Below are 23,935 nucleotides of genomic sequence, written 5' to 3'. Positions count from 1 at the left end.
GAGGCCAGAATGTGCCTAATCTGTTCGACAATGCAAGTACTTCAGGGATAGAAGGCAGATTCTGTGCAGCAGTGAATGCTGCTCTAAGAATTTGGGCTTAATCCTGTAATTCAAAGCAAAAGAAGAGAACAAAAGGCCTAATAAAGCTTTCTCTGTAGAAGATTCTGAACTACAGGAGTGATAAGACTGTGATAAGATTGTGGTTGTGCAGAATAACAATAACTTTTCCTTTACCAGCCCAGTAAATGACCCAGAGCTACATAAGAGGCCCCCTTGTCCCCTCCAGTTTCTGAAGGATGACACTTACCCTCCTCCCTTCTTGATCGAATACCCGGCTCCTGCTGAATTCTTGACCCCTATTCTGCATCTTGCTTCCTAAAAATGATTCTCCTGGTCCCTCATATTGCTTTGCTCCTCCTTGGAAACCATCCAAACTCTAAGGCACTACTGTGTGGCTGACATTTGCTAATGAAAATCCTAACTCAAACAGCAGTTTTGCATTGAGTATCGTATCACTGTTCCAAAAATCCATCATTTTGCCTCTGTAGACATTTTCTCTTGACTGACTGCCTCCCTTTCCATGAGACTGTCGGTTAATCCAAGACAATGCCCACCCTTTCCAGTCGCCACACTCCAATGCTGAGTATCTTTAATTTCTTAAGCAGTTCCGTTGAGCTCTGTATTCTTTATCCCTTCCCCAAAAGGATTAAGAAATCTTTACACATCCAAAATTGCATTAAAAGTATGGGGTAAGCAGAAGTCTAGTTGCACAAACTAAACAAATAAATCTCTATGCAGATAGGGAATGTAATAGCGAAGCTTTGTAGAGTAGAGTTCTTACATTGTTGACCAGTGTCAACGAGCGACTGTGCATACAGAGAACATTGGAAATCTTTCCCTTCTTCACACTGTGCTGCAGTGTGGATCTTAAGCACCCTCAAAAGTCCCCAGCATGGCACCACTGGGAGATGGTGGTGTGCTTAGGAGGTGAGGCCTAGTGGAGTCTTTGGGTCATCGGGAGTGTACCCGTGGGGGACCTCAGGGACCTTGGTCTCTTCGTCCTCTCCTTTGCTTCTCATCGGTGAGTGAGTGGCTTGCTCAGCTACATGATCCCCTTCCATGATGCATTGTCACAGGACCAAAGCAATGAGAGAGCTGACCACGGACTAAGGCGTCTAGACCCGTGAACCAAAATAAACCCTTTCTCTTTACCAGCTAATTGTCTCTGGTATTTGTTATAGTAACACAAAGCTAAAGAACACATGTCATCATCAAACATCAATGCCAAATACATTCTTAAAAATGAAAGGTAATTTTTTTAATTCCTAGAAGAATATGTAAACATTTCTCTGTATGACTTTGGGATATGAGACTATTTCACAATAATATACCAAAAAGTATAATCATAAAGGAAAATATTAACAAAGCCATATGTGTAAATTTGAAGATTGCCTATTCATGAAATAAAAAAAATTCATTAGAAATCTGAAAAAAATGGTTGCCATACACATATTGCTTTCAAAACTTTAGAATCCACAATAATATAAAGAATTCCAGAAAAGTAAGGAAAGTCCCCACAATACAACTAAAGTATAGGCAAAAGAAGTCAACAGATATTTCCTCGAAGAGAAACACAGCTGAGCAATTACAATATAAAATGGTGCTCAGCTGTGTAGTAATAAAAGAAATACAAACTAAGACCTCAGAGATATAAACATTTTACCTTAATAATATTGGCAAGATTTTTTAAATGTGGCAATAAGAAGTATTGGTAAAGATGTGAAATAATTAGAATTCATACACAACTAGTGAGAGTGGAAATTGGCACAATTTGGAAAATATTTTATTTTCATGAAAAATGCCATATAACAGGTACATATTTTATGATCCAACAATTCTCTTCGTGGGCAAGGAGAAACTTGCATATTTGTACCAGTAGTCATGCACAAGAATGTCTACAGCTGCATGGTTTGCAGTAGCAAATAACCAGGGGCAAGTAAGGGTGGGTAATGGATTCTGTATGGGTATATATCCACACACAAGTGCAAACAAATGGATTCATCAACTGAACACATCCCAGATATTGTCTTGAATGAAAAAAATATCAGAACCCTTCCTAGAGTATGATAAAACTTTACTGAGATAAAGTGAAGAAAATTAAACAACATTTGTCTAGAGTTACAGAAACAAACCCCGAGAGTGTCCACAGAGAGATGGATGCATGGAAGAATAGGCAGGAAGTTATGATTGCATTAGGAATGTTGTCTCTTTTTTACATTGTTTTTTCCTTTTGGTGTTGAGGACTGAACCCAGAGATTCCCACATGATAAGTATGAGCTCTACCATTGCACTCCACTCCCTGTCCCAGAATGTTATCTGATAAAATTTGATTTCACTCTGTTTCAGTGTTATGTTTCTTGACTGCATGTAAGTTCTGTGCGCCACAGTCTGAAATATGTAGTTACTCCTCCTCTGGCTTCCAGAGAACATTGAATTCACCACAACCTGGAATCAAGATGGAGGGGTCCTCGTATAAATTAATACTGTCCAGTCTTATGGCCCCTTTCTCTAGCATAGATCTTGGCTTTTGTGGCTGTTTACGATATGTTTGTCAAATGGACTAATAATGAGAAAACTGAAGGCTACAAGAAAATTCCATTGGAAAATCATTCTTAAAAAATGAAAATTAAATGACAGCATTTTATTATTACAATTTCTGGTTTTGCTTGATTATTTTCTTGCCTTCTACAAGACAAAATAATATATTATAAAGCTATTTTAGTTGAATATCTAGCCATAACTATAAGGAGGTAATAAACACTAAATATAATTTTTAAATTTTATATTAAGCTGTATCGTTCCTGTGTCCTTAAAAGCAATGAAAAAAGATTTTCAACCATGTTATATTCATTCCATGTTTAAGAATGAAGCAAAATATCTATTTTCTCTAAGAAAAATTAATTAAAGTTTAACCTCCTCAGTATGTGTGTCCCTAGGCTTATTCCTGTTGATTTGAAATCTTCAGTGTTTGGTAATGAACAATTAAAAATGTCAAATGTAGTCAATGGTTTGGATCATATTTTTGGCACCTAGCAAATTTGATAACACCAGCTTGTTTTACAGAAGTAAGGCAGAGGCTGGAATCACTAAGGGAAAAGCCCACCTTCGGGCACATAATTTTTAGTCCACATTTTGTAAGGAGAAGAATAGGCAGTAGGTCTGATGATACCATATGATTAAACAGGAAAAACTCACAACTGCAAGGAAGTAAAATAAGAACGTCTAGTCCTCATAGAAAGATGAATTATAGTTGAGACTGTGCCACTAAAAGGTTAGAAAATCGCCTCTTTTTAGAGCAGGGATTACTAGAGGTCAACTGTGACAAGTAAACAAAGCAGGAGAAAAGCAGTTTAAAACTATAAACTCCTCTTTATTTTAATGTTGCCATCATCCAGCATCTTCATCCCTAGTGTCTTCCTTTTCGTGAAGTGTATCTGTGTTTACATTTCTACCTCCCTACTGAACTTTTGTTCCTACTTCCCCACATGCCAGCCTATGCTCACTTTTTTCCTCTACTCTTGTGTCCTGAGCCCTTGTACTGCTGTAGTTACTATCAGATGATGTAATGATTTGTTGTGTTTCTCCAAGTAGCCAGCAAGCCTCTAAAAATCTAAGTCCATGTCTTAGACATAGCCATACCATTCTGATCTTACCTCAGTCTCCAGCATGCAGGAGGTACACAATAAATATCAACAAAACTAAGTTGCAATAATGTTTGAAGATCCTTAAAAGTGAAATACATCTAAAGTTTGCATAAAGTACTGTTTCATAATCTTTTGATTAACTGATTATTTCTTAATTGATTCAATAACTATTTAATGAGTTTCTACTACTTGCCACACATTGTGACATTGATTAGACAGATGAGTCCTTGCTCTCTGGAAATTAATATCTGAATGTGAACCAATATACAATTAGCCCTTGATATCCACAAGTTCGTCATCCATGGATTTCTTCAACTGCAAATCAAAAAAGTTTTAAATTGTATCTGTACAGAATCGTATTAGGTATTGTAAGTAATCTAAAGATGCTTTATGGGAAGGGGTGAAAGGTTATTTGCAAAAACACTTGCCATATGGAGCTTGGGCAACTATGGGTTTCAGTATCTGCCAGGGTCTTGGAACCAAATCTCCATGGTAACTGAGGGCAACTGTGTAAAGTAAAGACAGATCCTGATAGGACATAAGAAGAGAGAAAGCAGGACTGGGCTAGGGTAGGACAACTTCCCATAACGTGGTAAGGGAGGGCCCAAAAGAAGAAGTAGTTCCATTTTGACCTTAGTGTCTTAAAAAAGTGACAAAGTGGAATAACAACTTTAAACTAAAGAGAAAAGCGGGTGGGAAGACCCGGAAATGGGACTGTGCTTAGGGTTGAAGGGACAGAGATAAATAAGTGGTGATGTATTTTCAGGCACACGGAAACAGAGTGGTGAGAAACAAGATCAGAGATATCAGAGTTTTGATTTGAGTCTAAGTCTAAAAGGATCCCTTTCAGATTTTAAGAAAACAACATGATATAATGTAAGTCTTTACAAAATATTTGTGGTGATGTATATATACTTGCTTGTTATTTGAAGAAGAGATTATAGGAAGGCAAAGAGGAATATAAAGCAAAATAAATTTAAAAAGTGAAGCTGGTTTAGGATAGGAACAGCTCAGCTAGAGACAGCATGAGTAAATTCGTGCTGTACTGAGAAGATGATGGGCTGGATGTGGAAGGTGACAGAAAAGGACCAGGGATGAAATGGGCTTGAGCAGCAAGGATACGGCCTGAATGCAACGGAGACCACTAGAGGCAGAGGAGCCCCAAGGCAAATCAAGATTTCCATTCCCAACATGCAAACTTGGGATGCCTGTTAGACAGCCAAATGGAAATGTCAAAAGGACTGAATTGAACAGAAGAGGTCAAGAACTTAGGAAGACATTTCTGTAGTCATCATCCCATTTAAAGCTCTCTGATTAGATAAAATGACCCTAGAGATGTTCGTTTGAATGCCTGGTACATTGAAACCCTGGCTGCTGGTTTTTTTGATAAATCATCAAATTAGTCAGTAATATTTAGTAAATGTTTACCATATGTCAGAAACTGGTAATACAAGTTAAAGTCTTATATGTCACCCACAAAGTGCTTAGATTTTCTAGAGTGAAACAGTAAACAAATGATAAATAAATATAATTGAGCCTGTATGCAGAAGAGGCATTAAGGAATGACACAGAGAACTATTTGGCAGGGTCAGGAAAGGGCTCTGGAGTTTTGATGGGTCACAGACTCTAGGGTTCTACATTTAGGAAGTCACACTAGTTTCACGCTCCTACCTCCGCTCATCCTGCAACATTTGGCGTCATGTGGATGTATCAGTGGTTTGCTTGGCGTATTCTGTCTCCACATGAATTTAGTTCGACAGTACATTTTGACAAAGTCAAAAAACATCAACAGATAGTTTTGACACATAATAAACCCAGGTCCATCCTTTGAGACTATCCTTTATTATCTAATAACCTCTCCCTGTTAGGAATTTTCATTTTACAGTACTTATCTCCCAAGAAAGCAGGCATTTTAGCTTACACTGTGCTTATTTATGTGCATTTACCAGCTCTCTTCTTGAACTATAATTTCTACAGAAGAAGAATCCATATCCAAGTCATAGTTGTATTCCTAAAATATCTAGAACAGCATCTAGCATATGGTCATTATTCAATGAATGAGTGAACTATGTCAATTATGACAGGTCTTTAAGTAGGTTATATTTAAGTGTATTTATTTTTAATTTTGTTGAGCACACTCATTACAAGAAAATCATGTTTGTTTATATGTTTTTAATAACCTTTAAGCCACCTACAGTCATATATCTAAAAGAATACCAACTAACAATCAGAGAAAAGGTGTTTGAAAGATTCTAAATGAGAGAGAATTCCTGAGGAGAGGTGGAGGTGGTGCTGGGACATGTGGAAGGATTCCTGGGAGCTTCTCCAGGCTTCCCTTCTCTGGAAAACTCCTTTCTACCCAAAGGGAAAAGATAAATGCTTTTAATATGCACTATGTGTGTGGGAAGAGGTCCACCTCATCCTGTGACATTTTGTCACTTTCCTGAGCCACTGTTACTGATCGATGTATTTCCAATGATGTGTTTCAGGCCTGGAGAAGATGTTGAGAGACCCTATTAAAAATTATGTGTAAATAACAGATTCATTTTTGCAGAGCTATCATTTGTTCCAGGTGGCAGTTTAATAGACAGTGGTCCTATGATAAGTCAGTTGAATGAGTTTTAGACAATTATCACTGCCAGAGAGAAATGCCTAGGAGCCCAGTAATTGGTCTGGTGCATTTTACCATGTTCTCTTGGGGACATGAGTGTTACCTTCACAAGATAAAGCATTCCTGAAGCGATACACATTAGCCCTGCCACCATTAAAAACTGATAAATTGGGAGCCAACAAAGCGCAGCGACCGTTGAGTGTGAAGACACCCACACTCTCTGCCTTCACTGTTTCTTGTACACTCGCCAGTTGCCCATATATCTGGCGTACAGAACACATACAGAATGGTGTATTAACAATTACAGATATTGAGCCCAAGGAATGAGGAGGAAGTAGAACTACATTTCATCAAATTTAAAAGGTGGTATTTGTTCACAGCTTGTTCTGTTCTCTTCTTTTTGTTTTCCTTTCGAGATTGTGTGGCTAATGGAGCACTTGTTTCCCTTGTTTTTTCCCTTCCATGACCTGATGGACACAGTTCAATCACAGTCACTGGGGCATAGCCATCACAGTGCACACTGCATTAACAATTACTGATACTTCTAAGGCCTAAAAGTATGGAAGGTTAAATAAGATTCGTTGTTAACCACTCGGTGATGTTGTATATGGCTCATCATACTAAACGCTTTTACCTGGAGTTTTACCCACAAATGCTGCTTTGCCAAGGGCTGTTGTTTTTTCATAACATCTTTCTGGGTCTCATTTGCCACATTTCCCATTGTCACATCTTCCGATATGGTCCCCCTGCCCTCTGACCTGATCCGTTATTAAATGTCAGCTAACATGCTGGGCCATCTTGGTCCTCACCTGTGTGTAGATGTAGCACCCTTGCAATGTGAGGAGCTAAAGCCAAGAACAAAGTCAGCAGCAGGTCTGGGATTCACACTCTGCTCAGCAGTAGGTGGATCAGAGATGTTTTTGTCCATTCCTTTTGACATTGAACATTAGCATGGTATTTTTCTCAGATATAGCCACAGTTATTTCCTATATGAGTGAGCCAACAGCAATAGACCTTACATTTTATGCTGCATCCTTTGAAAGTTATATTGTTACCTTTTCTCTTACAGCATTTAAATCCTTGGTAGGTATTTTTAAATAATGCATTAGAGTGCTTTAAAAACTAGAATAAGTTTATATCATCCTAAAACCTTAGGCTGAAAGGGGAGTAGTAATTGCTTTGTTGTGTATTTAGAGCTGATATCCTCTCCCACACAATTTATTAAAATGATAGAAACACTATTGTTCTTTTTACTAAAATGGAGCTAAGTCCTGACAAGTGAAAGCAGTTCAGATCCTGATCCAAAATAACATTAGTAGATGATCTGGTAATTAAATTTGTGAAATTGAAAGATTAAAATGTTATTTTCTTACTGCATTTGAAAGACAATGGAATATTGGTCAGCTTTTCTGTTGGTGGTACAAAATATCTGACATGTACAACTTAAAGGAAGAGAGGTTTGTTTTGGCTCATGGTTTCAGAGGTTCCAGTCCACGGTTAGGTGGTTGCAAAGCAAGAACATCGTGGTGGAAGAGCATGGTGGAGCAAAGCTGCTCACTTGCAGCAGCAGGAAGTCAGATCACAGGGGAAAAGTGCCAGAGAGGTAGAGGCCAGGGTCCAGATACAGTTCCAAAAATCATCCCCTCACAACCTGTTTCTCCAACAAGGACCCCCCTCCTAATAACTCCCCAGCTGTGACCTCACTGATGAGTTAACGCATTGATGAGGTCAGTGCTGCACAATCCGGTCACCTCTTCAGGAGCCTCTTAACCCGGTCACTTCAATGATCAAGATCCACAGCACAGATGGCTACCTGGTCTTCTCAGGAACAGTGCTGACAGGAATGCATCTGTCAGGAAATGGAAGGTTATGCTCAGAATATAGGTTTCTGCTAGATTCGAGCTTGTGCTTAAAATGTTGAGTTTCCAGGAGAATGACTGCTTCTTTCTTGTATAGAAATGGATAGGCAGGCATCTTGGATAATCTACTGAATTCACTTCATTTTTTTAAAGCAATGGAAATTAAGACTCATGGAAGTTTTTTTGTTTGTTTTTGGTTTTTTTGGCAATACTGAGTATTGAACAGAGGGCCTTTGCACTGAAATACATTCTGGCTCCTCCTCCCTCCCTCCCTTCCTATTTCTCCCCTTCCCTGCCCTGCCCTGCCCTTCCCTCCCCTCCCTTCCTCCTCTCTCTCTCTCTCTTTCTGACAAGGTCTTGTCAGTTAATATCTGCCCTTGAGTAAGATTCTATTGTATGGATGTACTCAAATTTGTTTATCTATTCATCAGTTTATGATGAACTATATGGTTTGTTTCTACCTTTTGGCCATTATGAATAATGTTGTGATAAAATTCACTTACAAATATTCAAATATTTGTGTGGACAGATACTTGTATTTCTTTTGGGTATATACCTAAATATGAATAGATAGTTTACTCTTAGACACTACTCCTAAGAGAAAAAAGACAGACTAAAATGATCTTTCAAAGTTAACACAATTATTCTTAGAATATAATTAACTCACTATTTCATTAGGGAAGCAATTGCTCCTTTATTAACTTTTTAAGCATTTGTGAATAGGTACCTGAAAAATTTATTTTAGATACAATTTGCCCTAAAAGCAGAAAATATCTAAAATGTGAGACAACATGTATGTCTGTGTATGTATTTTATTTCAGTACTTTCTATCATTTAGATGCATATTATTTCATTTAGATAAATATTATTATTTCATGTTTTATATTGCAATGATCAGAATTATACCACAGAATCAAAAACCAACTATAAGGGCTGGAGATTTAGCTCAGTGGCACCCATGCCTGCCTTGCAAATGCAAGGTCCTGAGTTGGATCCCTGGTACTAAAAAAACAAAACAAAACAAAAAACCAACTATAAGTGAAGAAAGTTGGCTCAAAAATCTGCATCTTTTCCATAGAAATGCAAAGCTAACACAAAAAAGCCATTTGAAAGCTGGATGCCAAGCTATTGTCTTTATAGTTATGTATATTTGTCATTGAAAAAAATTACTCAATGAAAAGGGTAGGAAAAAACCAACCTTTCCTAATTACAATAAATAAAAAACAACAAATAAATGTTTTCGATGAAATGTAATGACATAAGCAAATGCCTGCAATATAATATTAAGTATAATAGAAAACCACATTCCAACATCAAAAAATTGCCCATGAGCATTTTCCCAGTTTTACAAGAAGAGTTCAGATGATATAAATATTTAAAGATGCTAAAAGTCATGATTTTTCAGTGGCTTTTACATTTTCCTTATACTTTATGTATTTTTCAAAGTTTTATATAGTTATGATGATTTGCAGAGAGAATAAAAATAACTATAATTTAAAAGTTATACTTTTCATATTTATTTTGAAGATTATCATGCAATTCAACAAAACCTGATTCATTTTACAAAAGTATCAACCCATTCACATTTTTAGATGCATGCAGGTAACAAACCTCACTAAGGATTCTATTGGATTTTCATGACATAAAAGAGGGACAGTCATTTGTTCAGGGAGTGATTGGAATGCTGTCCTGAAAATGGAAGCCTGAAGTTGCTCAAACATTTCAACTAGTGCTTCTCAACTAGACATTTGGTGCCACGACTTAGGGGCATGGGCATTACAAGAACATCTAGAGTGGCAGCTCTGGGTCTTGTAAGACCCAGGCCAGCTGCCTCAGCAAGCCTCAGCCCAAAAATGTTCCAAGGTTAATAAACCCTGATATTGATGATCCATATTTTAAAAATTCAGTCATTTCATTAGTTTGGATGCCTCAAATGAACAATAGTCATAAAAACGTATTTTATTTCTGAATAATATGTATTAATGGCCCATGTTGATGGAAATCAGTGTAATATTTCCATACAGCTTGCATTTAAATATCTAAATGTTTTTCTTAGACCCAGAAATTCAAAATGTAAGTGTTAAATCTGAAGTTGGTACCTATGTGTAGAATGAAAACATACTGTAATTTTTGCAGTTAAGCAAATATGTGGTGCATACATTAGAGTCGGCATTACTTAAAGTTACTACAAGAAAAAGTGGAAATTGAGATTTTGACACTCACTATTGTTTAATGAAAAATTTATGCTAAAATGAATTACTTTTGGAAAATAACATTTTTGTATCTGAGTCTCTTATTGATACTATAAGCAAATAGGAATTTTTTCCTTCATTAGAGTGATGCTGTAAATCTAATTTATTGCATATCTGCTAGAGACTTTATATGGAAATTATGCATTCATAGAGTTATTCTGATGTATTGTTTAATGAAAAAACATGACTGAACCTTCAAGGCTTTTTGTTATGTTACAAAAATGACACAAAGTGCATAAAAATCTAGTTTTGGAAAAGATATAGTCACTACTAAAGGATAACTTAAAACTGAATGTTGTACAAAATTAAGATGACTGAAAAAAAGCAACATACATAGTGAGACTGTTGCGAGCAGTACCTAGAACACTGAAACTGCCTGAACAGAGTTCAGAGAAATAAAATATTTGTAACTGACAGCAAGTGTCCGCAAGGAGTGGAATGAGGTTTGATTCTTCAGCGTTGTCTCCCCCTGGTTCTCATCAGCTCCTCCCAGGCTTAGGAAGAGTGACTCTCTCAAAATAAAGACATCCAGGTCCTCTCCATATCAGGGCTTTTGCTCATTCTTCTCCCTCTTTGCTTAGCAAGCCCCTGATTTTAAAAAATAATGACAAAAATACTAACTCCCAACCCTAAGTTTCTCCTCCTTTGTTTGGACCCATTACCTTCTGCCCTTTTCCTTCTGGGTACATTTCTTTCTGTTCTGTGATGCTGGGCATTTGTGGTCATTCACTGTCTGGTTGTCTTAAGTTGTTTATTGTCTGTCCCTAATACCCTGCTGCCCAATGGGGAAACCTTACTGCTGAATGATTCGCTCACCACCCGCAAGAGTGGTGACATAGTGATTATTGAGTGAATGCCTGAATGATCTTGGTAAAGAGAATCTAACAATATGTTAAACATTATTAGCCATGTGCTATTTATGCTTGCATATATTTCACGTGTTAGAGACAGACTGGACAATTACTCCATGAGACCCATGGTATAGTTGGGGAATGGCCAAGACCTCTTCCATAGGTGTATGTGTGGAGAGGGTATTTAGAAAAATACACAGAAGCTACTTAGGCAAGATGATCACAGAAGGATCCCTGAAAAAATAATGCCTGAGCGTTGACTTGAAGGAGAAACAGATGTTTCCCAGAGGAAGAGAGGGTAAAATAGGTTCAAAGCAGAGGAATTCTCCCACATCACCATGCATATCTAGTGCATAATTTTTTTCACTTATTTCCATAGGAAATACAGAAGCTCTTTTATTTCTTCAGTGTTTAATTTTGAGTAACCTAACTGTGGACACCAAGATGACAGTACTCAGTTGGAAGCTGCTTGGATCTGCAATGAAGGAGGGAGGCCTGCACTGGGCATGCACTTTGGAGTAGTTGCAACCTTGCAGAGATGGGGCTTGAGGAGTTAGGTGAGGCTGAGACCTTCCCTTCCGGAGACTCTCTGCAGATGGAAAGAGCACAGGGAGAAGCAATGGGAGATGTAGCCACAAAGACGCAGGAACCAAAGGTGTGGGGAGGAGTTTCCAGGGCTAGGGAGGGGAGCTGTGCCACTCACTGAGGGTGCAGGCCACATCTGTGGGAGACAGGATGCCCAGTAGGGTCTGATTTTACACACAGCCCTGAGATTGCTGCGAGAGCAGTTCCGTGTTAGTGGTAGAGGTTTAATTCCAGGAATCTGGGTTAGAGGAAGGAATAAGCAATGTGAGACTAGAGGCAACATGTGTCGATTAGTGTTTCAGATGAGTGAAGAAGTCTAAGAAGAGAAGTCAGCAGTTATTTCAGGTCATGGAAGTCTGTTTTCAAAATCTTAGGAAAGTAGGGTGTTTGGTTTACAGACAGAGCCAAGGAAGATGGAGAAGTTGAAAACGTAGGGCAAGTGGCATAGCGGATGGCATTGTATCCTCCTGAGGTCTAAAAAGTGATATTGGATTAAGTGCTCTACAGATTTTGTAATGTGTTCGAATAGCTTAAATTGTTAAATACAGTAACGCTTTCACATAGATCATATTATTCCTACTGTACAAAAGTAGAAGATGAGATTGAGAAAGTTTTAGTAATTCACCCAAGGGCACATAGCTAATAAACGTCAAAGCTGAGATTTGAAATATTGTCTGTCTGCTCCCAGTCTCCCCTTCTTCCCCACTAAGCAATGCTGGCAAGTTCAGGTTCCTCCACAAGCGTCTGCTCTCAGCGTGGTGACACTGACATACAAATTAGACAATGCAGAAAGCAAGGAGGAGGAACTGTCTCGGCTTGTTTTAAAATACAGCATCTCACTGTTTTGCACCTAAAGAATAAAATAGTAGCAGACTGAAATTTTTCTCTGAATCGATGAAATCATGCTCCAGGCTCTACTCCAAGTGCGATCAGCAGATGGGAAGTATGGGTATCACAGGTAGATTGTTAGAAATGCCCCTTCCTAGTCCGCCCCACAGACCACGTCAGAATCTCTAGGAGTGGGATTTACAATCTGGCCTTCCTGAAACTCCAGCAGATTCTGCTGTGCAGTAAGGTAGAGGAAGCGCTGTGTGGCTTGGTCTGCTCAACAACGTGCGATTTCATTTGGAAGCACTTTTCAAAAGACAATTCCGCTGAAAGAGTCACCTGGAATCCCAAAGTAACTCGGGGACCACCGAGGTCCACCAAGTAGGACCAGCAAGGCCGTCACTACATACTGTCAGTATCATACATGGGACTGTATCCTGAACTGAAATTGATAGCATTACTATTATATTATTATAGACCGCTAATGTTTTAAACGTTTAACTAAAGTGAAGGAAACAAAGAGAATCACAACTTAAAATTACCAATTAAATTTCTGTAAATACAGGAGTTTATTCTGGAAGTGAAAGGTAGTTGCTGACATATAAATTGTGACAGGAATATAAGACAAGTGTCCCTGTGTTCTGAGTTAATAATATTTTGATAATTATGGCATAAACCACAGCACGCTATGGTCTCTAAGAGAAGATGAGACTTTCCAGAGTATTTGTGGTTTTTACATCTTCATCGTGAATGACTAGGTAATAGGTTCATAGATTTCAGTTGATTATAACCACTGTTATAGCATTAAATAATTATTTGACCATTTTGAGAAAGATAAATATCATAGAACATGATTAGTATGATTTTTTAACATCACCAAGATTTTAAAGAATTCATAATTCCACAAAATTTGAATGCAATAAAATAATTGGACCCAACCAACATGTTTTCAATAAATTCAATAAGTTTCAATAAGTTCGTTACACCTGTGCTTCCAGCTATCCTGACTCAAACTTTCATTTTAAAGACATTGTAGTCATTGGGAAATCAGATTACACTTTGCTCCTTACATCCTTGTCTTTCATAGAGTCCACTATTGCTTCCTTTTTATGCTTTTGTTTGTATTGTGGCCCCCTGGCCTTGCCTCCTGCTCTATTCTTTCTAGGTTTCTTCCCCACCCTTTCTTTTATCCCAGTGAAGGAAATCTTCATTGCCAACTTGACTAACTTGAGAGGCCCCTTAGGGGACTGGTAGGGCATACTTCTGGGTATGTCCTCGGGGATTATATCTGCTCCCTGCCCCTTCCTCTCCACTGCTCTTTCCCTGTGATCTCCTTCCGAGCCACCAGGAAGCAAGCAGCTTGGCTCCACAATGCCCTTCCACCACGGTGTTTCTGCCTTGGAAACAGCCAGCCATGTTCTGAAACTTCTCAGATTGTCGCCCAGACTAAACTCTCCTCCTTTAAATTGCAGTGTTCATGTTTTGTCCCAGCAATGGGAAATCTTTCTGTTACACAAAGTTGGTACTGGGAGTAGGGTGTTGCCATGACCCTGTGAAGGACATTTTGGAAATGGTTTGCAGCAGAAGTTTAGAAAACTGAAGAAGGAAGCTAAAGAAAACCTAAAATGCTGTAAGCAGAGGCTGGTGGGTGATTCTGGTAAGAGCTCAGGAAGCCAGAATGCTGACAGGAATGCAGACATTTAAAGCTAGGTTCATGAGGTTCCAGATTGGAATGAGAACTCTCCTGGGCAACTAAAGACACTCATGAATGAAGACTTCTGGAACTGCCTCAGAAAATGGCAAGAACAATGGGCTAAGTGTGTTAGAAGCGAGGGGGAGGATTTTGAAAGCAATTAATAGCAATGTATTTTACCTGTAATACATTTTTAAATATAAACATTCACCATATTTTTTATCCCTCCCCTGCTATGTACAGTGTTTTTTTTATTAATTTGTTTATCTATAATATGTTGGAGAGAAAAATATGGAAGAAGAAGACAGCTGGCTTGGCAAAGACTAACCCCTTAGTGTGGAAGTGATGTGCATGATCGGTTGTCCTTTTTGACCAGGATTCAAGCTCCAAATTAACCTGATCCTGACCCTGATTAAATGATTCCATGAAGAAAGTCAGTGCCACCTGGTAAATATACACAAAGTTCAAGTTTTCAATATTGGTGCCTTTTAGAATTTGCATACATGAACAAAAAGATCTCCAAGAGATTCCCTAGGCAGGACATTAAAGACCAAGCTATGCCTGGAGCCTAAGTGATCAGGCCCAGCACAGATCATTGTTTGCAGCCTTGCACTCCAATGAATGTTACCCACGTACAGCAGCGGAAAGGCCAAGCTTTCTGAGCAGCGTTAGAAAAGAAGTGCTATGAGGGAGGACAAGGGGACGGCCTGCAGTGTCAAGGAAACCTAAGGGATTGTTCAGACAAATTATTTCAGCAAACCTCCACATATCCAGCTAAAAGCCAAGCACCCTAACATAGTTTTTGCAATGGCTTTTCTTGAGCTGTTTTATTCTTATCTAGGTGATGTTTGCAAGAGCTAGTTTATTAGCCAAGAGCCCCAAAGGGAATGTGTACCAGCTGAGTTGGGGAACAAAGTATGGCCATTCTTTTGGTAGGAAAATGGAAACAGTAAAATAAATTAAGCATTCTTAAAATCATAAAACTCACCAGGGGTGATGGTGCACGCCTGTAATACTAGCATTTGAGGAGGCTGAGGCAGGAGGATTGCAAGTTCCAGCCCACCCTGGGCAACTTAATGACTTAGAGAAATTCTATATCAAAATTTTAAAAGGGCTGGGGATGTAGTTCAATGTGAAGGTGCTGGGTTCAATCCAAAAAAAAAAATGCCTCCTACAACTCAGTTCTAAAAGACCATGGTTAAAATTTCATTTGTAATTTGAGTCTATAGACAAGATAAAAGTTAAGTATATATTTTAAATTTTGTTTTTTTGTGTATTTGGGGGTTTTTTTGTTTTGTTTTTTGGTACCAGGAATCAAACTTGGGTCTTTGCCCTTGCACAGCAGGTGGCGAAACCACTGAGCTAAATCTCCAGCCCCTATATTTTAAATTTAAAATATTGTTCAACATGCCACTAAAGCTTAAGAAATATTTAATTTTTTTAAAGAAAGAAGATGTTCATCTTTGTTCAGTGTTGCTGCTCTTTGTTAGAATGTTCGTTTCTAATAGAAATTAGATATTTCTAGCTCATTTCTAATAGATATTAATTATCTGGTGAATACTATAGAGAACAGTGAGTGAGCTTCTCTCCAGACAAGCTTACTATTGCAATCACCATAATGACCAATTATGTTTGTTCTATTGTTCATTATAAAAATGGAAAATTTCTGAAAGTCTCAAAAAAAATACCCAAGTAATATAAGAAAATATATAAAGAGCATGTTGAGTGAAAATTAATTTAGTCAAATCAAAACTAAATACTGAATGCATATTCCATGACAACAAGTAAGATAAGGATAGAATTAAAGGATGACTTACTTGAAAAAAGTATTTTTGGACTAGAAGCAATATGCAGACCTGTGAAGGAATTAGTAAACTTGTTTCCTTGGCATTTGGGAGTCTGAGGGTATGCAGGGATTTTGGCAGGGAATTTTAAATTACGAGACTGAGGCCCATATCCTGACTATGCTACTTGGACCAATCAATTAATTAGTTTGCACCTCACCTATAAAAAACAGAAATAATAGCAATGTCTACCTCTTCTGATTGTTTTGAAAAATTAAGTGAATTTATGTATGGGAAAGTCTACGAGAAATTACAGTGCAACTCAGGAATTTCAGTTATTACGTGCATATGTTAATAATTCTTAGGCTTCTGTTTAGAGAGCTGAGTATAATTTTCACCAAAAACACTTGCAGCATCTATGATGAGCTAGAAGTGCCAAGTTCATGGGCATCTGTTGAGGGACTCAGCACTTTAAGTCTTTTTAGGTAAAATATATCAAGAACTGTTACTGTAGACACTGCAATGTATATACCTGCACTTTTGTCTATAAATACCATTATTGCTTTATTAGTATAAATTTCTTCATTTACCTGGAAATAATTACATTAAAAAGTAAATTGTGCTTTCTCACAATGGAAAAGAGATGATCACTAATATATGTGAAGCTGTATATTGACATCACTTTATGATTTTATAAGTGATACATTTTCAGGTTTTACTTGTCTGAACTTTATGCTTCTCTATCAGTAAAAATTGATAATAGCTCAGGGTAAGCATTAAAGACAAAAATTCAGACTGTGAGAAAATTATTTTAATTTAGCTCTACTATAGAGATGAAGTATGATGTTGATACTAATATTAAAATCTCTGATAACGTGCTTTTTTGTAGGCAGTCTATCATACTAGTAAAACACTAGATGAAGAGTTGAAAACCCGTTTCCATTCTCAACTTTCCTACTAACTTATTTCATAACTTTAGAGAAATTCATGGGCATCAGTGTGCTGCAGGTTTTTATTCTATAAGGAAGGTGGGGTAGAGCTGAGCAAGAATCCCCTTCTTGTCCCAGAAATCTCTCCTCCTCCTGAGCGTTGCATGGATTGTAGTGCTGGAGCCCTAGGAATTAGTTGCCAACGCTTCTGTTTAAAATGTGCTGGGTTCTGCTGTTACTGTGGCTACAGAAAGAATGGAAATTCTATGGCAGTACCAATTCCTTTTTAAATTGCCATGTTGGGGTCATTTCTTTAAAAAAAAAAAAAAAAGATAAAGAGCAAATTGTGACCGGTGGGCCTGCTGTCCTGCAGAAGGGAGTCAGTTACACGGCTGAGTAGAGCATGACCATGCGGACCTATGGCCGCACAAAAGCAATTATGCTTTCCTCTGTATGGCTCAGACCAACTTTTGTCTTTTGATCATAGAAAATTATTTCCATAAATAAACTGTGACTATAAATATTTCTATGATATCTTTATGGAGATAAAATATCCCATACTAAACTACTATTTTGAATAGCGTGAGACATTTGGGAAACTGGTAGCTTCACAATGAGTGCTTAGCTGGATCACCTTCTGACCCAGCTTGGAATGGGTCTCATGCACACAGACACTACTGTTCCACCGTTACCAGTTGCGCTTTGCCAATCAAGAGAACTTTTGCTAGCACCTGGGGACTTTCAAAATGCCAGAGTCACTGCTTTTCTAGCTAGAGCACAAATTTAGGAGAAAGTGCTCTGAATCTGGGTAACACCTGTTATATAAGTTCCTCCTCTTGTAGTTGTTGATGTTGAGACAGAAGACTGAAATTTAGGTGACAATTCTCATGAACATCATTCCGACATGGCCATCCACAAGGACCCCATAATACATGTTTCCTAATAGAATAAATGGGATGAGATCCCCTTTTGCCTGGGTGGTAGGAAATTAAATTTCAGTTGATGGGGGTCTTTCTCTCTCTAGGGTCACACAGAAATCCAGGTGTCTTTGTGCTGTTTTGGACACACTGCTCCTTTGAGGGAGAGGAATGTGCAAGTTCTCACCACCCAGGGTGCCTGCCAGCATCTTCCACTCCTGCCTTCCCCCACTCACCTGTCCCCCTGAGAGACAGTCTGCTCTCAGCACTCAGGAGACTTCAACAAAAGGAATCTTTCCACAGGCCCCCTCTGCTCTGCTTCTTGAGAATATGGCTGGGCATTTTGCTCTCCTCCATCCTCCAGGACCCAGCAAATCTCTTCTTCCTGAGAATGAGGAACTATGTGATAAGCCCTGCCAGTTTTCTGCTCCCTGTTACACATTCATGATTTCGGAGCATCCTAAGCGATCTCATCTCCTTCTCCTGGTGAGAGAGTCACATCCTCCGGAAGCATTCCTGGGAGCACCGTATTTCTCTTTTGAGTGAAGGCATTGGATATTGATTTTCAGGACCAAATTTATTTTCTATCTTCCGTTCTCACAGGCTGCTTAGACCAGACGACATTCACACATGGATGGAGCATCAGTTGCTAATTAACCGCTCTTAAAATGTACTTATTTCTAATTCATAATTTTAAAAGAAATTGAAGAAATCACAGTAAAATACCATTATCTTCCTCTATGGTGGCTCTTTTTTTTAAAAGAACAAGCAATTGTAAGTGTTGGTATTTGGAGAAATTGGAACCTCTAAGCCTTGGTGGTAGAAGGTAAATAGAACAGGCATTCTGGAAACACTCTGATACTTCTTCAAAAAGTTAAACCTAGAGTCCTATCTGACTTGGGAATCCCACTTCTCAGAGAAGTGAAAACATTGTGTGCACATAAAAACTTCTGTACAATTTTTCATTGTAGCATTGTTCAAAATAGCCCAAAGAGAAAATATGCATGTCCATTATGACATAGCCACAGGATGGGGTGTTATTTGACAAGAAAAATGAATGAAGAACTAATGTATGCTACAACATGGATTAACCTTGAAAGCCAGGCACAAAACCCATACCTGATTCCATTTATATGAAAAGTCTAGAATTGGTAGATGCCTAGAGTTAGAAAGTAGGTTTGTGCCTGTCTACACTAAGGAGGATGGGAAATTGGAGAGAAAATGTTAAAGGTATGAGATTTCTTTCTGGAGAGATGACAATATCCTAGAATTAGAAGGGATGGTTGACCAAACTTACAAATATATTAAAAATCACTGAACTGTATACTTCAACAGGATAAATTTTATGGCATGTAAATTATATTTCAATTTTTTAAAGGCCATGGTCAAATTATTCCACATTGTCTAAGGAGATTGTTTTAATAGACAGCATAATTTCTTTTACAGTAAGTAAAAGGATTTTGGCCATAGAGATTTTTTTAAAAAAAACTTGTTTTTCTATTCTAACCATTATTTACAACCTAATCAAAGAGAATAGAATCGTTTCTAAAAGCTGGAGCTGAACATTTCATTCTCAAAATTCCCTTTTGGATTCTACACAAGCTCAGATGTTAGGTAGAGTAGTTCCACAGCCAAGGGCAGGGTGCTTCCGCCTGTTACCACCCCGGGCCTGACAGAGCCAGGAAGTCAGTACATCAGCGGGACAAAGATGAAGAGAGGGCTGCAAGGAGAACCCTACTAGGCACTGGGATTTGGCTGAGGGCCACACCCAAGCCCCTTGATGTCCTGAGAGCTGGGAGGTAAGAGGGCAAATACCCTTAAGCCCCCCAGCTTTGCTCTGCTCTCTCTCTTACCTCATGAGGTCAGGCTGTCTCCCAACCTGAGCAAACCCACCAGAGGCCACAGCTGGTAAGTGTCATCCATTCAGGTCGGATTTTCAGGAACACGGTATGTTATGGTAGAGAGCACTTCCGCTGGAACAGGGTTTAAAGAGCCAGTGGAACTGCATTATTTCCACCAGTTCTGGCAATTGCCTGTACTGAATTATTGCTACGTAGTTTATCACTTCTAATAAACTAAACTTTTCTCAATGAAAAGAACTGAGTTTTGCATATTTGTGTATTTCTACCACTACTTTAAAGATTGTTTGGCAAACTGAGGGTTCAGCTCAGTATTAGAGCTAAACAAATGTTGGTCTGAGACACATAGAGCTAGGCGTGTACTAGGGCCTGGGTTTAATCCTAGCACCAGAAAAAAATTGTTTCTCATATATGTTAGGAATTTAACAGATGTTAATTGAATACAAAATGAAAAAAATCGACTTTTTTTAATACCTAGGAATTATAAATGTAATTTGCATGTTAACTACCAGTTACAGAATTCCTGTCCCTAAGGGATGTGTGAGAGAAAATAATTGGCTTCTTTCACTGCTGAGAATACTTTTAGTCACTTTATTGGAATTTATTATATTTTTAATCCAGGTATATTTTATCTTAAAAAATAACAAGAGAAAAAAAGAAAGCTTTTCGCTGAAAAACGTTTTCTAAAGGTTACTTAGCACTCACTCGTGTTGAGATGCTGGTTCCCTCTTTCTGCAGGTAATGACAGCCTAAAAATGTCACCAATTCAAATACAACCACGTGGACTCTTCCTTTTAAAGTTCACTTGTGGAAATAATTACCAGTATGGATTTTTTTTTTTAAAAAATGGTAACTCTTTTAAAGTATGCTACTCTGTGGATCACATTCTGGCAATTGAAATATTTTTCTCCCTTCTATACAATGAAGATGCTAAAGGTAAACCACTATATAACTTTTGTAAGAAAAAAGATACGAAGCTTTATTTGTAACTATTTGTGTATATATTTTTTAAAGTAATGGAACTAATAGAGTATATGAAAAATTAAAAGGATGAGAAATAAATGGGACAAATCAGTAACTGGTTACATTTGTTGTCAAACCAAGTCTAGAGAAATTTCATAATCAGAATGATAACAATATATGGCACCTAACTTACTTTTGGCAGTAAGAGTTTTGAAGAGTTTAGCATTGGATGGAGCTTAGCAGGGCATGAAGTCTGATAATGAAATTGTGGTTTGGCTGAAAATGTATGGACTTCATATCAGAGTCGTTTTATTGTATGATTGAGATATTTTCCAGGCTTACATCCTGCTTTGCATTTGGTGAGGAAAATCAACAACTTAATGAGAAAGGGAGGTTTCTACTTTAAACCAAATGTTATACTGTAAATTATTATACCAATAAAAAGAAAATATAGGTTATTTTGTCTTATCTTGATCTCCCTTTCTCTAATGTCTGCCATACTCTTTCTGAAAAATCAATGATAAGTGGGTCAATTCTCTATCCCATATATCAAGACCCTTTGCTGTGCATGCAATATCAAGTCTCAAAGAGGAAGCACGGCTACTATTTCCATAGCCAAGGGCTGGCTACATTGTTAGCAGGGTTGAGAACCCAGAGTTACCTTCCTGAATTCTTGATTTCCTTTCCTGGACTTCCATGCCTGATAAGTGTAGTCTCTTCACTTTGTTCTTCTCAGCCCTTAACCCTCTTCCAATGATAAGACAAGTATTTCTGTGGAATTATTAGATGGAATCAATGAATATTTGCATAAAACACCAGCTGGATTTCACTATGAATTACCACTGGAAATTTTTTCAGATTTCCTTAAGATGTGCTAAATGTTTTATCTTTCATTTTTGAAGGAATAGATATTTATTTTTCTTTTGATATCTGACACTTTCTATCCCTCTACTTTCCCTCCTTTTCATCTGTCATTCTACCATCTTGTCATATAAAACTGATTTAGTTAAGGTGTTATTTAAATAGGGAGCGGTGATTTCTTAAGACTCAGAATCAATGTTCTTCAAACTCTCCTTCTCATGAGACACAGCTCCGTTCTGCAGTTACAAGGCACTCAAGAAAGTGCCTTGGATGTGTCTATTTAGCATAAGGTCTTTTAAGTTGACCCCAAACCATTTTAAACTGTCTTACAATTTAAATCTTAAAACAAACTAAAAAGTCTGATTAATAAGTCACATTTTGTGAGATGAACTTGATCTCAATCCCTAAAAGTGGAGTGGTTGTTGCCTTGATCCTATATGTGTATTTTTGTGGATCTCCATTAAAATATCTGGACGGTAAAAAAATATTTTCTTGGCTTGATTAAAGCCCATATTTTATAGTAGTTGACTATGACTCCACTGAGAAATTACCCTCTCAGATGATACCCAAGAACTTCTTTCTTGGAGCTTGCATAAAAAACTTAAAACTTTACTTACAGAGTTATAAGAAAACATACCATTTGCATTCTTCCACATCAGATCTCTGATTTTAATTGCTTTTGTTCTTGTTCACTGGATACTGCAGGCACATTGTCTTGTTAAACTCAGTCAGTAGGAGGGGAAAAGTTAGTGGTATCTTCTATTCTACCCTCATATTGTCTCTGTGCTTTCTTACTGGAAAGAAGTTAATTGTATATGTTTAGCACATGTCTGTGAAAGTTTGGAAAATGCCTTGTAAAACTGTTAAACAAAACTATTGAAAATAGAAAAAAAAACCAGGGAAGACAAGGGGAAAAATATCACCCACATAAGCAAACTCCAGTTTTATAAGAACAATAACAACAACAAAAGAGCTTGAAAATGTACAGTTTAGTAGTAAAACTGCACTATATGTGGGGCTTGAAGGAACCAAGGATGGATTATTATTCTTTCTGTAGTATAACCAAAAGTTCACCATAAAAAGAACAAAATTAAAAGCTAATTATAGAAGTGCTACCACTGTATTGCTGCAGACTTGTAGATGCATTGGAATAGCATTATTAAAATGATTAAAATATGTTCTAAATCTTTTAATTGTACTGAGATCAGTTCTTTACTGTCATTGGACCAATTCATCAGGTATCTTGGCTCCCCTATTTCCACTGAAGTAAAACCATGGGACTTGTGTTTTCCAGATGTTTGTTACACTTCCGTCATAAATCAAATAGTAAATCAACCTGGTTCACTATTTGGTAAAGAGCCTGGTCAGTTCTTCAGAAAAATATTTATTCATGTTTCGTATTTATCAAAAGCATAAAGATGCCTATTTTTTTTCTTTTCTCATATTTATTTTTTTTCCTTAAATTATTTATTGGTACATTTTAGGTATACAATACATTTACATTTATCATTGGGTGTTTGTACCTGTACATGATGTATCTTGGTTCTTATTTTTACCCCATTACGTGTGCACCCTTCACCCCCTCCACCCTTCCCTATTTACATAGGCTTTGTTTCCATTTTTCTTCCTTTTCTCATAATTTTTCCTTTCCCTTCTTTCCTTTTCCCTTCCCCTCCCCCCACCCCTACCGCTTTGGACCTTTTCCTATTTCAAATTATCAATTATTTGTTTTAATCATTTTCATCTTTATTTACACTTTCAGTTTCTCACACTAGAGATACTATTTGGTATTTACACATGTGTGTCCTATTTATTTCACTTAAGAATATGGTCTCAATATGCATCCATTTAGCTATAAATGACTCTAGTTTCTCGTTCTTTATGGCTGAGTAGTACTCCATTTTATAAAAAAAAAAACCACATCTTCTTTATCCAGTTTCCAGTCGATGGGCACTTGGGCTGTTTCCATGCTTTAGCTATTACAAACTCTGCTGCTATAAACATGGGTGCACATATATCGCTGTGGTATGATTCTTTTAATTCTTTGCGGAAGACACCCAGTAGGGGAATAGCTAGGTCAAATGGGACCTCTAGTCCTACTTCTTTGAGGACATGCTGATTTCCACAGTGGTTGCACCAGTCTGCACTCCCACCAACAATGGAGAAGGGTTCCTTTCTCCCCACACCCCCACCAGCATTTGTTATTGGTTGATTTCTTGATAGCAGCCATTCTTTCTGG

The 23,935-nt window shown here is 37.7% G+C and overlaps 1 protein-coding gene and 1 long non-coding RNA gene across 13 annotated transcripts in view; one reads left to right on the top strand and one right to left on the bottom strand.

The window, feature by feature from the left end:
* The window catches only part of Magi2 (membrane associated guanylate kinase, WW and PDZ domain containing 2), a 1,273,508-nt gene that overhangs the window by 474,086 nt on the left and 775,487 nt on the right, over nt 1–23,935 (top strand). The gene's annotated exons all lie outside the window — the stretch shown is intronic.
* On the bottom strand, nt 1,872–23,368 carry LOC110348041 (uncharacterized). The gene is made up of 3 exons (XR_015449302.1): nt 21,497–23,368; nt 18,250–18,398; nt 1,872–8,164 (listed from the first exon to the last, which is right to left on the bottom strand). It is a non-coding gene; the product is annotated as an uncharacterized LOC110348041 (long non-coding RNA).

This window comes from Heterocephalus glaber, unplaced genomic scaffold (genome assembly GCF_053883595.1).
Source record: "Heterocephalus glaber isolate CG9 unplaced genomic scaffold, H.glaber_assembly_v1.0 deba00000676, whole genome shotgun sequence".
NCBI classification, from domain to species: Eukaryota; Metazoa; Chordata; class Mammalia; order Rodentia; family Bathyergidae; genus Heterocephalus; species Heterocephalus glaber.
This window is presented reverse-complemented; position numbering and strand designations above follow the sequence as displayed.